This window comes from Mustelus asterias, chromosome 21 (assembly GCF_964213995.1).
Source record: "Mustelus asterias chromosome 21, sMusAst1.hap1.1, whole genome shotgun sequence".
Classification (NCBI taxonomy): domain Eukaryota; kingdom Metazoa; phylum Chordata; class Chondrichthyes; order Carcharhiniformes; family Triakidae; genus Mustelus; species Mustelus asterias.
The window spans coordinates 78,035,642-78,052,178 of NC_135821.1; the positions used below are offsets into that span (position 1 = coordinate 78,035,642).

Genomic DNA, 16,537 nt, shown 5'->3' on the forward strand with positions numbered 1-16,537 from the left:
CTTAAAATGTCCCTCACCCAATTTGCAGTCGACATCCGGCAACACTTTTTATCATTACTTGTTGAAAAAAGAATGCAACTTCCCTCTTTTTGACTGGTTTAACTGAAGGTGATCTTTACAAACTATGCTGCAGTCATTTCCTCTGAAATTATATTTAGAAATCTTCAAAAACAGGAAGTAATTGTAGGAAGAGATTTCTGTCTCCTTCCTCAAGTCAACAAAACAGTAAAATTCCCAAATCCAAATTCCATCTTCGACCAAGGCTGAACTGAATCAGTAATGATCAAACAGTCACCTGCATTTTCCATAACTAAAACCTGAGACCCATTGAACACTCCCCTGCCCCTTAGGGACATGTTGCTGACCTGACTTCCAGCGCCTAAAGCTAATTGCCAGATATTCAGCAATCAGGAGCTCAGGAAACTGGGTTTAAACTGATTGTTTCTGATGGGCACCAAGCTTCTTGGAGCCGCTAACAGCAGCAGCGAGGTTTCCGGATGATGACACATCACACGCACACTGGGGTCAAAATGTCCTGACCAGACAGTCAAGTCACAAGGCAGCGAGGTTTCCTATTCAGCCAATTTACAGGAACATCAACCACACTTACTGCACTTGAGTACATGAGAGGCGACACACTTAGCTCCTTCCCCAAGTCAAGATCTGCAACACAGAAGCAGCTTTTAAATCCCTAGTCTCAGAGAAAGATCAGTGACTGTTTTTATCGTACTCATGCACCATTGATCAGAATTAGTTGCGGACAAGTTTAAGTTGATTTGTTAGTGTCACAAGTAAGGCTTACATTGACACTGCAATGACGTTACTGTGAAAATCCCCTAGTCGCCACATTCCGGCGCCTGTTCGGGTACACTGAGGGAGAATTTAGTATACCCAATTAATCAATTTAAAGCAATCCAACTAAAAATTGTCCTCATGGGTCCACAACACCCACCACTCCTCACCCCTCCCTTAGCTCTTGGGAAAAATGGCCTACTCTTGCTTCTATTTTCTATGTTTCCATGGCTGTTGATATATTTTAAAGACTTTTCCTGTTAGCCTTGATGTTCCTCACAATTTATTTGTGCGGCTCATTGAATAATGAAAAATGTACTTGGGATAATTTGGATGTGGTCTTCCTCAACTGTTCATTTGAACATTCCAGGAATTTTTACAAAATGAATGACAGCGGCTTCATCTTAGCACTTTTTTCTTTCTTCAGTTGTGTCTGCCGAGACTGCAAGTCATCCATTTGCAAAAAAAAGGTAGATTTCCAGGTATTCAGCAATTATGTTGAGGAAAGGTAATGAGATAGTGAGTATGAGTGGAATAAAGATGCAGGAAAGGATGTCCCGAGGCATGGTACATTGGGGAAACCATGCAGACGCTACGACAACGGATGAATGAACACCGCTCAACAATCACCAGGCAAGACTGTTCTCTTCCTGTGGGGGAGCACTTCAGCAGTCATGGGCATTCAGCCTTGGATCTTCAGGTAAGCGTTCTCCAAGGCGGCCTTCACGACACACGACAGCGCAGAGTCGCTGAGCAGAAACTGATAGCCAAGTTCCGCACACATGAGGACAGCCTAAACCGGGATGTTGGATTTATGTCACATTATCAGTAACCCCCACAGCTTGCCTCCTGGGCTTGCAGAATCTCACTAGCTGTTCTGTCTGGAGACAATACACATCTCTTTAACCTGTGTTTAATGCTCCCTCCACCCACATTGTCTGTACCTTTAAGACCTGGCTGGCTTTAGGGATTCACATTCTAATCAGTATTCTGTAATTTGATTTTGTGTCTCTGTGCACTGTTTGAGAGCACATTTCCACTCCATCTGACGAAGGAGCAGCGCTCCGAAAGCTTATGGTATTTGCTACCAAATAAACCTGTTGGACTTTAACCTGGTGTTGTGAGACTTCTTACTGTGTTCACCCCAGTCCAACGCCGGCATCTCCACATCAGGAATAAAGATGGACAGGGAAGCTTGCGACCATCCCACAGTGACTTACAAAGTTCAAGAATCGAAGAGGAGATATTTCTGGATATGAATCAACATATGCCACATATCAGCAGGATTTGGGGTTTGGTTTGGACCCTAATGTCGAGGTCAAATGGGGGCTCCCACTCATGCAGCTTGGGTCACTCTGCGATCCTGGGACTCCAATGCCTGTTCTTCCAGCAGCAGCCAGTCCTCCTCGTGGCGCTGCTGAGCACAAGAGCTGTCAGCCTCTGATTTGCCCACACTTCTTGCCAGACGAGACTTCTGCCCCTGGGGTCTTGATTCCAGAGGAAGGTCTGCCCGTGACCGTTCCACTGCCTGATTGGCTTGTGGCTCAACAAGCCTTCCTGAAAAAGAGGCAGAGGGAACTCTCTCATCTGCTCCCCAGCCAACAGGCAAGACACCTGATACCTCAACAAGATTCCACCCATTGTGAGGGAAACAGTCACCCTGCATTGACTCTCCATGAATTGACAATTAGCAATCAGTGACAGGGTCTCGAAGCTGGGAGAGGGGGGTGGGGAGGTGGGGGGGGAGGGCAATAGGAGTCCCTCAAACTTGGAAGGAGCTACAGAGGGGAAGTGCCCTTTCAGCAACTTTTAAAATAAAAAATGGCCAGAACTGCCAGGCTGCCATAATGGATAGGTTCCCCTGCACAGGGTGGCCTGTAGCTGCAGCAAGAAGCAGGTCGGAAGGGCACCAAAGCCTGCTTAGAGCATTGTCTCCTGAGTTTGCTGCTGGAAAGCTGCCCCCAGGCTGTCGGCCTAGTTTCCAATGCCTCAGGAGGCCACAGGCTGACTGGAAAATTCCAGTGAGTCTCTAATAATAGTCCTTAATAGACCATCAACACCCACTGCAAAGATGGAAAATGCTGGAAAATCTCAGCAGGTCTGACAGCATCTGTGGATAGAGAATAGAGCCAATGTTTTGAGTCTGGATGACTCTTCGTCAGAGCTGAGGACAAAGAAAATCGGATGAAATTTATACTGTAAGGGTGAGGGGCAGAGGGGGGGGGGGGTATAATTGACAATGATGTCACAGCAATGAAGGTGGACAGGGTGAAAGAGACAAATGGAAATCCTGTCGGAGGGAAGAGCAGAACTTCTTCAGGGTCGGAAGAGAAGTGGCAGTGAGTTAAACACTCACCCTTACAGTATAAATCTCGTCCTATTTCCTATTGTCTTCAGCTCTGACGAAGGGTCATCCAGACTCAAATATTCTGTTTTTGTGGGGAAGATGTTGCCAGTAAACTTTTGCGCACTTGGGTGGCCTTTAAAATTGGCACCCTGATCTTTGAAAAACAAGGCTGCTGGCAGAGCGAACTCTGGCGTTGTGGGACCCACCCCTTTGCTGTTTCTCTCTCTATGTCCCGAATGTCCAGAAAAGCTGCCATTGATGCCAAGACTTCAACGCTGCTTTTCCCACCCACAATGGGTTTTTGCCGAATTTAGGGAAAATTCCGCCCTTGGTTTATTTTTTTATGTTGACAAAGACGGGACTGTTGCAACTATTTAAATCGAACTTTCTGATAACCAGAGTGAGGGCAGGCAAGCTACAAGATTATCCTGAGTTGGGATTCTTTGGATAATTCATTGTTGCAAGACAGTTAGAAGCATTGTTTGTCAATTTCAGAGGCTCGTGACGCAGAGACACAGTGGGCGTCTGCAATTTATCTAAGTCTTGAACACAAAGCAAAAGAAATGCCAGATTCATCCCGAAAGTGAATCATTCCATTGATTTGACAGGTCTTGATTTTCGGACCTGGATGTTAATTAGTGATTAATAATATTTGGCAAAGAAATTTCATTTGAAATCAATCTCGATGAACAAATCTTTAAAAAGTTACTTCGCTGCAAATTAACATTCACTTCTTGTTTTCTATGAATATTTTTCTTCAAGAGACCAGGCCATGTTATTAGCATTGAGACAGCCAGCAGCAGTTATTGAGTGCCAGGGCACTGAAGGAGCTGAATTCTCAGTTGAGAATACAATGATTTATTCAGGGTCATTTATTTGTCAAATTGTGAGATTTCAGTTCCCTCACATCATTGGTTCTGGAACTTTGCTCCAAGTACAATCTCCTCAATCCATCATCTCAGTCTATTGTTATTCTTCAGTCAGCAGAAGATCAGCCCAGAGTACATTTTCTCATCTTCCTGTTCATTTGTGTTGGGAAGTGTCTGTCCTCTGGTCATATCAGTTGGAGCAGGGCCGGGAAAGCGCACACAGAAAGAGATTGGATGAGTGAAGCTTCAACAATATTCAAGAAGCTCAACACCACCCAGGACAAAGTGGATTGGCATCCACAAACATTCAATCTCTCTTCCACCGACACACAGTAGCAGCCGTGTGCACCATCTATAAGATTCACTGCAACAACTCATCAAGGCTCTTTCGACAGCACCTTCCAAACCCACGACCATTACTAGCTAGAAGGACAAGAGCAGCAAATGCATGGGAACATCACCACCTACAAGCTCCTCTCCAAGTCTGGATACTTGATGGGCCAAATGGCCTCTTTTTGCACTGTCGGGATTCTATGATTCTTCTAGGTCACACACCATCCTGACTTGGAAATATATCAGCATTCCTTCGCTGTCGCTGGGTCAAAATCCTGGAATTCCCTCCCTGACAACTCTGTGGGTGTACCTACACCCTATGGACTACAGCGGTTCTAGAAGGCAGCTCACTGCCACCTCCTCAATGGCAATTAGTGGTAGAATCATAGAATGTAGGGCACAGAGACAGGCCCTTCGGCCCAAACTGGTCCATGCCAACCAAAAAGTCCATCTAAGCTAACCCCATTTGGCCCACATCCCTCGAAACCTTTCCTATCCATGTATCTGTCCAAATGCCTTTTAAATGTTGTCAATGTCCCTGCCTCAACCACTCCCTCCGGCAGCTCATTCCACACACATACCACCCTCTGTGTAAAAAGTTGCTCCTCGGCGCAATAAAAAGTTGGCCTATCCAGTGACACCCACATCCCATGATTGAATACATTTTAAAAATGGAGAGAAGGAGGATTTTGTTTTATTGACAGCAAGCTGTTGCAGTTTGAAATGTGATATCTGAAAGGGAGGAAGAAACAGATTCAATTTTAGCTTTCAACAGTGAATTGGATAAATACTTGAACAGGAAATAATTGCAGGGCCCTGAGGAAAGAGGAGGGAAGGGACACCAATTAGATATCTCTTTCAGAGAGTTCTGTATAGGATATAGGATAGGACTCTTAACCTAAAATGGTCTATTCTCAACCACTCCATTGGAAACTATCTTGAATAATCATAATCATCTGCAAGCTTCAAATTAAGGTCCCATGATCAAGGAACTTGAACATTCCTCTCTCAATCAATCATGTTATGAATGAGGTATCATTTCAAGTTGAATTTATATATATTTGCTTGATAAGAAAGGTAAAAAATGATTTCAGTTTCATTTAGGTGTTGTTAATGAACCTTGGTGCCTGGAAGTCTGGATAGACTTGTCACTAAAAGGTTTTGAGTCTTGTGGGCTTGTTTATATATTAACGTCTTTAATGAGGTCTTACAGTCACTGATGTTGAAGAGATGGGTTAAAAAGGGGTTTAAAGTTTGGTGATTCTGGAAACAACACAAAGTAGAAAAGCTTCACTATTGCCTAATGGCAGTGATCTGAGGACACGGCCAAAGAAAAGACAGGAGTTGAGAGAGCAGGTGTTCATTGTGTTTCTGAGAAAGAAGATAGGGATTTGAAGCTCTCTGAGAAGTAAATTGCAAGGATAATGGGACAGAAATTAACTGAATAATTACAGGACTCAATAAAGTGATCAGTTTTGTGAAGGTGCTACTAAAAGACTGAATTTAGGGAACTTATCTGTTGCTGTGCAGTTGAAGAAATTGTGAGTTTAGAGTGCGGTTTCTGGGTGCCTTGGGAGAGATACCAGTTGGATGAGAAGCACCAAGTGAATACTCAAGAATTCACTGGAAGAAAACCGTTTGCAACTGTGCCAATCCCAAGCAAAAGGCCTTTGTGTCAAAATAGTGGTAACTCTTCACTGGTTTTTGTGTCTGTAAAGATATTCCTGGGGTACGGTAATCATGGGAATTTGAATTGTCTTCTTGTTTTCGAGTCGAGATCTTTCCAACCTTTTCGTCTGGCCTAATATCATTCACTTTTCTTGCTGTAATCAATATTTTATCCTTTATATTAAAAGTTCAACAGCAGACTCCTGTGAATTTGTTCAGTAACTTTCCTCCACAGTTTATAAAAAAACAAGTTAGTACCTGTCAAACCAACTTTCGCTCTGGGATCTGACTTGTCCTGTGTTAATATCAGCTGGAATTGAACCAATAGAACAAAATAAAAAGCAGATTAACTGATGGCTTGTCTCCCTGCTGTTTCAAAGATATTGGTGCGCACATAGATGTTCCATATGCGACAAAAGTAACATATTCAAATTCATTCAACATAGATGAAGTGACTTGGGATATTTCTGGAAGCAATGAGAAGGTACTTGCAATAACGTGGCTCCTATAAGGGGGTGATCCTTTACGGGCCATGTGATCGGGCTGGACCCTATGGAGGGGCCACGAGGGAAGCCGAACCAATCAGAGTATGGGCGCATATCCTGGGATAGGGGAGGATCCTCAGTTGGAGCCAGGGAGGAGTAGAGAACAGACTTGTGTATCCGATCTGTCAGACCCTTACCTTGTGTACATATTATTAATAATAAATCATTCATTGTTGAAGCCACAATGAATCACCTTCCAATTTACTACTGTATTGTACATCTGAAAGATATTTAGTGCTTTCCTTAAAAAATTTAGCTTCCTATATGTTAATTTCCTTTTCTAATTGTTTTCACAATTCTTCACCCTCATTATACAGATTATTCCCAATGACTGAAGAAGCAACATATTTCATCAGCCAATCTGCATTCAGGAATTTGCTTGACATTATTTCCGGAGGATACAGTGAGTGTGCTGCTATCTATGGGAGTGAAATCAGTTAAAATGCCACTGTCTATCACAGGAAAATATCACATGTCAGTGAACCTTGTGTTCTCGTCACTCAATGACTCATTTTAACACAGATTAGATCAATGCATGCAAGCAAGTTATTAAAACAAAACTTGGAAAACACTTGAAAAAAACTGCAATCCCTTAAGACGGAGCAAAAACATTCAGTTATAATTTACTTATAGCCAAGCAAAGCCCATTTAGCACAATAAAGAGAGTTGATCTTTTCCATTTGTTGCTGGGAGTAAAGTCAGAAAATTCTGGAAAAACTCAGCAGGTCTGGCAGCACCTGTGGTGAGAGAAACAGAGTTAACGTTTTGAGTCAATGTGACTCCTCTTCTTGTGGCCAGTTCTTTCATCTGTTGAGCTACTTTCTCAAAGACGTTAAAAACACCTTGGTGTCCCTCTTATCAAATTCAAATCGAAGCATCTCCTCAATTGGCTCATTTCTAGAACCACTGTTTTCCTCATCCAACTCTGTTTGCCTGCTACACTTTGCTGCACTTTAATTTGACGTTCTATCTGTTTATTCTTTTCTCTTTCTGCCATTGCTAACATCTATATTTATAAACCTCTCTCTTTCTCCCTTTCTCTTCGCTCCCTCTCTTTTTCTGGCATTTCTAATTTTTTCATATCTATTTCTCTTTGTAATTGAATTTTTGTTAATTTAATGTCTCCACTTCTGAAAATACAGGGACTGTCTGACACCACTTGTATATTTAAATGTTTTGCTCTGCTTTCAATTACCTCAGCTTTCTTAGCCCCTGTAGATAATCCTAATTCCAATTTATCTGCCAATTCTATCAAGTTAGCTCGAGGTACACTTTTCAAATTTGCTAAGGTTATATTGTCTACTTTCAAATAAGCCTGGGCTCGAGCAAGAGTAAACTTTGCAGTCTCTTCTTTTAAATAACGTGCTCTCATTTGGTTCCACGTGTTGCTCATTCTCGATACGTTTGAAAAGTCACAAATCCCCAACACACAAAAGAAATTATTCTTTTTAAAATCCTGGCCATGGGCCCCGCATTTTTGTTAAAAACCCCACCCACCGAGAGTGTCTCGAAACCCCAAAGGATTACTTGAAACACCAGTTCTTGGTGGCGTATGTTTGTTTGGAATAATGTGAGGAACCATTTACAACCCAGTGAGGAACCAGTCTAGTCTCTGTGTCAACAATTAATAAAGAATATGTATTAAAGTAAAAGAAAAACACACAAGGAAGATATATCATATACACTATGATACTTTAGTATGTTAATAGCTGAATTACCCTGTTCCCAAAATATACCCATGTTCCTCAAACTCACTGAGCCACCCCTTTTCCCAATTTAGTGACTCTATGAGTCAAGTACAGCTCATAGTTACCACATGATACAGCTTAGATGACCAACTCTGGGAGATGTCTTTTGCTGATTCAGTAAAGTTACAAAACTGCATCTTTTCGAGAAGGATATCTGCAATCTGCCCTGGCTCTAAATGTTAGCTGGAACTGGCCTCCATGGCTCTGATCATAGATGGAACTGGCCTCTCTGAAGATTCTCGCCTGCCTGGCTATTGGATGGAAAACTAGCCTCCTTCCCCAATGAAGATGCCAGCAGTTATTCTGTTCAACCACCTTAATATCCCACCCTGTGGATTCGGCTGTCTATCTCTCCAATTTCTTGCTTCTAGCAGTTTATCATTTGTATAGCCCCACTGATTCTGGTAAACAATGTTTCTGATTTGGCAATTCACACTTCAATTTCTCTAGATGCCTGCTAATCTTGTTACTGGGCAAATCACATCTCAGTGTTCCTCGAGATAACTGCTAATCCTGTTACTTGTTTGTTATTTTGTTTTCATCTCCAGTTTACCATTAGCCTCATTAACTTCCAAATTCCCAACTGTTATACTTAAATTTCCTAGATTCCTTGAATCAAATAAAATGGAATTGTTAAGGAAAACAAGGATCTGTGTACTGAGGACAGAAAGAGGTTCAAAGAACAGACAATAAGAGTTTTGTAGCTGATGTGCTAACTAGTCAACAACTCACCTGGTCTGATAACATGAATCCACATAGAGCCCCTTTAATATAATAAAATATCCCAAGACGTTTCACAAGAGGATTACCAGAAGAGTTTGACATTGGCACATAGGAGGTATTAGGGCAGATGACTGAAAGCTTGATCAAAAAAAATCAGTTTTAAAGGTTGCATTAACAGAAGAAGGAGTGGCAGAGAGGTGGAGGGATTTACAGGGGAATTGCGGAGCTTAGAGCCAAGGCAGCTGAAGCACAGCCCCCATTGGTGGAGTTATTTACATCAGGGAGGCTCGCGAGGTCAGGGTTGGAGGAGTGCAGAGATCCTGGAGGTCTGTTGGGCTGGAAGAGGTTAGAGAGGCATTTGAAAACAAGGGCAAGAATTTTAAAACCAAGACATTGCGCTATATAATAGTGAGCAGAGGAACACTGGCCGAATGGGATTGCTACAAGTTGAGATATGGGCAACAGACGTCTGGTTGGCTTCAAGTTTACAGATGGTGGAAAATGGGAGGCCAAGCAGAACATTGGAGCAGTCAGCTCCAGAGGTAATGAGATATAGGTTTCACACTTACTACGGGTTAGAAATAGCGTGGAGCCTTTTCACAGTGATGCATTCTCCTATTCTGGTTTGACCGAACCAGAATTCTGTGAGTTCACCAGATTACCATCTCAGGTTGCACTAAGAATATACACTCTATATCCACGGCCAGCACATATCAATTTTCAATCCAGAAAGGAAACTACATTTAGATTGTCTTGCTACAGAATGCGATGGTTTGCATATGTACAAGAGTGCAAGTCTATGTCACTGCATGATTATAAAAAGCACTAGCTTCAGAGCATTGAAAAAAGCTTCACAGCAAGTTAGGTACAATTCAAAAAACGGTACGTCCAGGATGCCACAATGTATTAAAGGCACTGGCCATGACTGTCCACTGCTTATTCTATTGTACATTAGAGACAATGAATGCTCTGTCAGGACTATAGAAGGCTGAGAACAAACACAAGGAAGGAGTTTCCTCTGAGCCACAGAGTCATGAATGTTGAATGAGTTCTGTCTTTACTTAATTTACACAGGACAGGAAAATTCTATTTACCAGAAGGCAAAAGGCAGGTTACTGTTGGGATCTAATGCTCTGATGAACAGAGCACAGTGCCACCCAGCAAGGTGGAGTGTGTGCAGGGAATGGCAATCTCTGCTCTCAGCTGGAGAACTGGTCAAACATCCCCACCACCTCTCTCCGGCAAGACTCGCCATATTAAGTGCCAATTGGGCTTGAGAGGGCAGCAGCGGGATTATGGACCCCGGGCATGGAAATCCATCCCATTGAAAACTCTGGGGAATCGGAGACTGTAAGAGTTTTAACAACACCAGGTTAAAGTCCAACAGGTTTATTCGGGTGCAAATACCATTAGCTTTCGGAGCACTGCTCCTTCGTCAGATGGAGTGGAAATGTGCTCTCAAACAGTGCACAGAGAGACAAAATCAAGTTACAGAATACTGATTAGAAATCGGAGACTGGCAGCTCTCCTGTACTCTGTACTGGGAAGACTGCATTTGCTGCCGGTACAACACCCATCCAACAAGGAACTCTCCCAACATGGTTTGCTTGTCATGCTCCTCACATGGCAATCCACCCACTTGCTGAGAGGTGAATACCAGCAGTGGCAAAATAAGGTCCTTTAATCAGCATCAACTGCCCAACAGGCTACAACAATCAGATGCATCAAGAAAGTACAGACACGAATCTGAGTAAATGGCTGTGAAAGAATGGCTCTGCTAACTCCCTCAATTGGCGGGGAGGTGGGTAGGCTGAGCATGAACCTTCCTCTAGAGACTTAATCAGGGCCTCCACCCACCCACACTCCCAACAAAAATAAATGGCCCCCTGCCACCAAACGCACACCCAGGGAGGACATTACATTCTCTCTGCAGTTAGCAGTTCAGTTCCTTCCTGGCCATTTACTCAGACTCATGTCTTTGCTTTCTTGATGCAGCTGGTTGCTTGTAGCCTTTTGACGTTCTCCCAAATCTAAATTTCCGGAAGGCATTTGACAAATTCCACACATAAGCCTATTGGTTTAGATCAAAGTTTGGGTAATAAGGGTAAATATTGGGTATTGATAAGAAACTAAATGAAGTTTTGACAGAGATTGTGGGGAGAAATAATATAGATGCCTTAAACAACACACAGACAATGAACAGGATGTAGAGAATGGGATTTCGGTTTGAGCTCCAGTGTTTGGAAAAGTGTTCGGGGTTTATCAATAAATTTAAGGAGATAAATATGTGACAACCTGGTGTGAAAATAAAATGCTATTATAGATAATGGAGAACGTGGTGAGACAGTGTGCACCAAAATAAAATAGGAACCAAGAGGCATGTAGGGGATACTGGGACAGGAATCACAAAGACTTTTATACCAAACAAGAGATGCAAAGGCCATAGAGATAATTGATCCTAGAGAACATAACTGGCAGGGTAGAAAATATACAACAATTGAATGTGTACAGAAAAACTTAGAGCCATAGGCATACCAGAGACCAAAAAAAAGCAGACACTGTAAGAATGATGTGGAGATGCCGGCGTTAGACTGGGGTGGGCGCATTAAGTAGTCTCACAACACCAGGTTAAAAGTCCAACAGGTTTATTTGGAATCACGAGCTTTCGGAGCGCTGCTCCTTCATCAGGGGATATAAGAGAGACGGGAGCATTGCATTATTGATAAGAGAGACCATCACTGCAATAATGAGGGAAGATGTCTTAGAAGGCTTTTCAAATGAGGCCGTAAGGGTGGAGCTTAGAAATAAAAAAAGAGGCGATCACTTTGCTGGGGTTATATTGCAGGGCTCCCAACAGTCAGAGGGAAAAAGAGGAGCAAATATGTAGACAAATCACAGAGAGGTGTGAGAGGAATAGGATTATAGTAGTCGTGGATTTAATCTTCCCCAGTATTAACTGGAATCGCCTTAGTGTGAAAGGATTAGACGGAGTGGAAAATTTAAAGTGCATCCAGAATAGCTTTTTGTGCCAGTATATAGATAGTCTGACTAAGGATGGGGCAGTGCTAGGCTTAATCCTGGGGAATGAAGCCGGGCAAGTGGCCAAAGTGTCAGTGGGCAAGAATTTTGGATATAGTGACCATAACTCTAAGTTTCAAAGTCATCAGAGAAAGGGATAAGGATGATCCAGAAATCAAGTGTCTGAATTGGGTGGTCTGATTTCAATATCGTGAGGCAGCACCTGGCAAAGATCAACTGGGAGCAGCTACTTACAGGGAAATCTACATTTGGAAAGTGGGAGTCCTTTAAAAGTGAAATAGTGAGTTGAGGGCCAAAGTGTTTCACTGAGTGAAGGGCAAGGGCGGCAAGTCAAGGGATCCCTGGGTGTCAAGGAATATTGAGGGTCTGATAAAGAAAAAAAGGAAGCATATGGGAGGTATAGTGCACTAAAAATGGGAGCGACCCTTCAGAAGTACAGAAAATGTAGGGGGCGGGGCTTAAAAAACAAATTGGGAGGGCAAAGAGTGGCCGCGAAATATCTTTGACAAATGACCAGGGAAAAAATGGGGCTCATTAGAGACCAAAGGGACAATCTGTGCATGGAACCAGAGGACGTGGGTGAGGTCTTAAGTTAATATTTTTCATCGTATTCACTGAGGAGAAAGATATTGTAGCTGGAGATTTCAATTGGGACAATGAAGTTCTAAAGCATGTTAAGATTAATAAGGAGGAAGTGTGAGATGTTTTACCAGGCATAATGTACCATAAATCCCCTGGGCCTGCTGAGATGTATCCCAAGCTGCAATAGGAGGCAAGGGATGAGATTTCAGGGGCCCTGATGGCCAAAGGTTAAGCACCAGATGACTGGAGGATAACTAATGTGGTACTTTTATTCAAGAAGGGCAGCAGGGATAAGCCAGATACAGGCAAGTTAGTCCAATGTCAGTGGTAGGGAAATTATTGGAAAAAATTCAAAGGGACAAGGTTAATCAACACTTGGCAAGGCAGGGATTGATCAGAGATTGATCACGGATTTGATGGTGGGAGATCCTGTTTAATTTCATTGAGTTTTTTTGAAAAAGTAATGAAATATATTGATCAGGGTAGTGCAGTGAATGTGGTTTACATGGACTCCATCTTGTGGCAGGTGTTTCCTGAGGCTGGAAACTTGTCCCACAGCCATTAAATTCAAATTGATGATTACATGAGGTCGGCAGCCTCATCTAAGTATAAGAATCAGTGATTCAGCTCTGGAGAGTGAGTTACTCAGCCAGTCCACCGCAGGATGTGTGTTCACATAGATTGGGGATGGGTTTCCCAATTATTAAAATCTAATCAACCCCTAAATCTAAAAAGTTTATCCAAACGTCACACTTATCGACAAACATTGAAAAACGTATGCTCAGAAAAACCATCTAATTTAATCTGCTGTGCCAGGACATTTGAGGTTTGGTAAGTGTGAAATATGGTTAAAGACACAATGCACAGGCCTCGGAGTGTTGTGTGTGACACATTCCATATACGTCACACAACAATTAAATACATGTTTCATCTGAACGAATGAAACTTGCAAAAGGCAAAAACCACAATTGCAAATGCTGTGACTCTAATCCACACAAGCTCTTATTAAAGCCAATCCACTTCTTTAAAATGAGATGTCAACATTTATGAAATATATCTACTCTCCTGCAGTGAAAGAAATTGGCCACAGCACATGGTCAAGACAATTGTTTGCCTTTAGTCCATTCAGTAAATTCAGGTTCAGTATTTCAAACCAGGAAACATGACAAACTTCCTAACACTGGAATATTTTCTGCACAGCACTGAGTATCTTAGTTACTTGCAAAGCCTTGATGTGGTTGGATAAGAACACCAGGAAAAACACCAACAATACCAGGCCAAAGTTACAACCTGGCTTCTTAAGAACCTGATGTGGAAATGCCGGCGTTAGACTGGGTTAAACATAAGAACATAAGAAATAGGAGCAGGAGTAGGCCATCTTGCCCCTCGAGCCTGCCCCGCCATTCAATAAGATCATGGCTGATCTGAAGTGGATCAGTTCCACTTACCCGCCTGATCCCCATAACCCCTAATTCCCTTACCGATCAGGAATCCATCTATCCGTGATTTAAACATATTCAACGAGGGAGCCTCCACCACTTCAGTGGGCAGAGAATTCCAGAGATTCACCACCCTTGGAGAGAAGAAGTTCCTCCTCAACTCTGTCCTAAACTGACCCCCCTTTATTTTGAGGCTGTGCCCTCTAGTTCTAGCTTCCTTTCTAAGTGGAAAGAATCTCTCCACCTCTACCCTATCCAGCCCCTTCATTATCTTATAGGTCTCTATAAGATCCCCCCTCAGCCTTCTAAATTCCAATGAGTACAAACCCAATCTGCTCAGTCTCTCCTCATAATCAACACCCCTCATCTCTGGTATCAACCTGGTGAACCTTCTCTGCACTCCCTCAAAGGCCAATATATCCTTCCGCAAATAAGGGGACCAATACTGCACACAGTATTCCAGCTGCGGCCTCACCAATGCCCTGTACAGATGCAGCAAGACATCTCTGCTTTTATATTCTATCCCCCTTGCGATATAGGCCAACATCCCATTTGCCTTCTTGATCACCTGTTGCACCTGCAGACTGGGTTTTTGCGTCTCATGCACAAGGACCCCCAGGTCTCTTTGCACAGTAGCATGTTGTAATTTTTTTCCATTTAGATAATAATCCAATTTGCTATTATTTCCTCCAAAGTGAATAACCTCGCATTTGTTAACGTTATACTCCATCTGCCAGATCCTCGCCCACTCACTCAGCCTGTCCAAATCTCTCTGCAGACCTTCTACGCCCTCCACACGATACACTTTTCCACTTATCTTTGTGTCGTCTGCAAACTTTGTTACCCTACACTCAGTCCCCTCCTCCAGATCGTCTATATAAATGGTAAATAGTTGAGGCCCCAGTACCGATCCCTGCGGCACGCCACTAGTTACCATCCACCAACCAGAAAAGCACCCATTTATTCCGACTCTCTGCTTCCTGTCGGATAGCCAATCCCCAATCCACGCTAACACCCTACCCCCAACTTCGTGTGACCCAATCTTCTTCAGCAACCTTTTGTGAGGCACCTTATCAAACGCCTTTTGGAAATCCAAAAACACCGCATCCACTGGTTCCCCTCCGTCAACCGCACTAGTCACATCTTCATAAAAATCCAACAAGTTTGTCAAGCACGACTTTCCCCTCATGAATCCATGCTGCGTCTGCTTAATCGAACCATTCTTATCCAGATGGCCTGCTATTTCTTCTTTAATGATGGATTCCAGCATTTTCCCAACTACAGACGTTAAGCTAACCGGCCTGTAGTTACCCGCCTTTTGTCTATTTCCCTTTTTAAACAGCGGCGTAACATTAGCCGTTTTCCAATCCGTCGGCACTACCCCAGAATCCAACGAATTTTGATAAATAACCACTAACGCATCCGCTATTACCTCTGACATTTCTTTCAGCAAACACAATAAGAAGTCTCACAACACACCTGTTGTGAGACTTTTTACTGTTCTTAAGAACCAAACAAGTCCAATAAAGAAATACAAGTCTGCTTCATTTTAATAACGTGGATAGTAGTACAGGCGGGTACAATTTTGTCTTTTAAAAAGCATTTAGGCAGTTACATGGGTAAGGTGGGTGTAGAGGGATATGGGTCAAATGCGGGCAATTGGGACTAGCTTAGTGGTTTAAAAAAAAGGGGCGGCATGGACAAGTTGGGCCGACGGGCCTGTTTCCATGCTGTAAACCTCTATGACTCTATGGGTGTGAAAACATTGGGGTTAATTTAGCCCCCGAGGCCCAATGTGAATCTAGTTGGGTAACGTGGAGGCAGCAAACTGCCCCTCCCAGTTACTGAAAGCTCAATCTGACCAGCTAGTTTTTAACATGCAGTCACGCGTTTAACGCCTGTGCAAGCCCACATCAGGGAAGCCTGACACAGGAACAGGGATGGAAGTGGGTTGCTAAGGACAGTTATTTTAATCGCTTTTCAGTTTTCTTGAGGGTTAGAAGGAGCAGGAGAACTCCTGACAGATGCCGGGTTTTGGTCTCTTTTATTGAAACGTGGCCCGATTGCTCATCATGCATTCCTCCGGCTAACACGGGGGCTGATCAACCTCTCGCTGTTATGATTCACAATTCACTTGACAAAGTGAAGCAGCAAAGACAGTTAATTGGCAGACAGAGAAACACATCAGCTGAAAGCGGCACATTGTGTGCGCCATGAATGGGCTAACACTGCCTGCCAAGCATTAAAACTGTCCAGAAGTCACATGCGCTGCCCAGCACACTCCCCTTCCCATTTCCAAACACTGCAGCTATTTAGAATTATCGGACCATAATGTCCAAGTTAAAACATCGCTTTACTTTCAAGTAAATTAATTAGAAACAACATTTTCAAGATATTATTGGTATAAATATATCTGTTTTTAAATACATTTAATCAGTCCGCGGGAATTTTC

At 43.0% G+C, this 16,537-nt stretch overlaps 1 protein-coding gene across 9 annotated transcripts in view; it reads right to left on the bottom strand.

The window, feature by feature from the left end:
- The window catches only part of LOC144509438 (proto-oncogene tyrosine-protein kinase Yrk-like), a 315,669-nt gene that overhangs the window by 231,533 nt on the left and 67,599 nt on the right, over positions 1–16,537 (bottom strand). For 2 of the 9 annotated variants that reach the window (XM_078238321.1, XM_078238322.1), the window contains one exon: positions 6,268–6,319. The exons of the other annotated variants lie outside the window; for them this stretch is intronic. The gene's annotated coding sequence lies outside the window, so the exon portion shown is untranslated. The remainder of the gene's footprint in view (positions 1–6,267; positions 6,320–16,537) is intronic. 9 annotated transcript variants of the gene reach the window in all.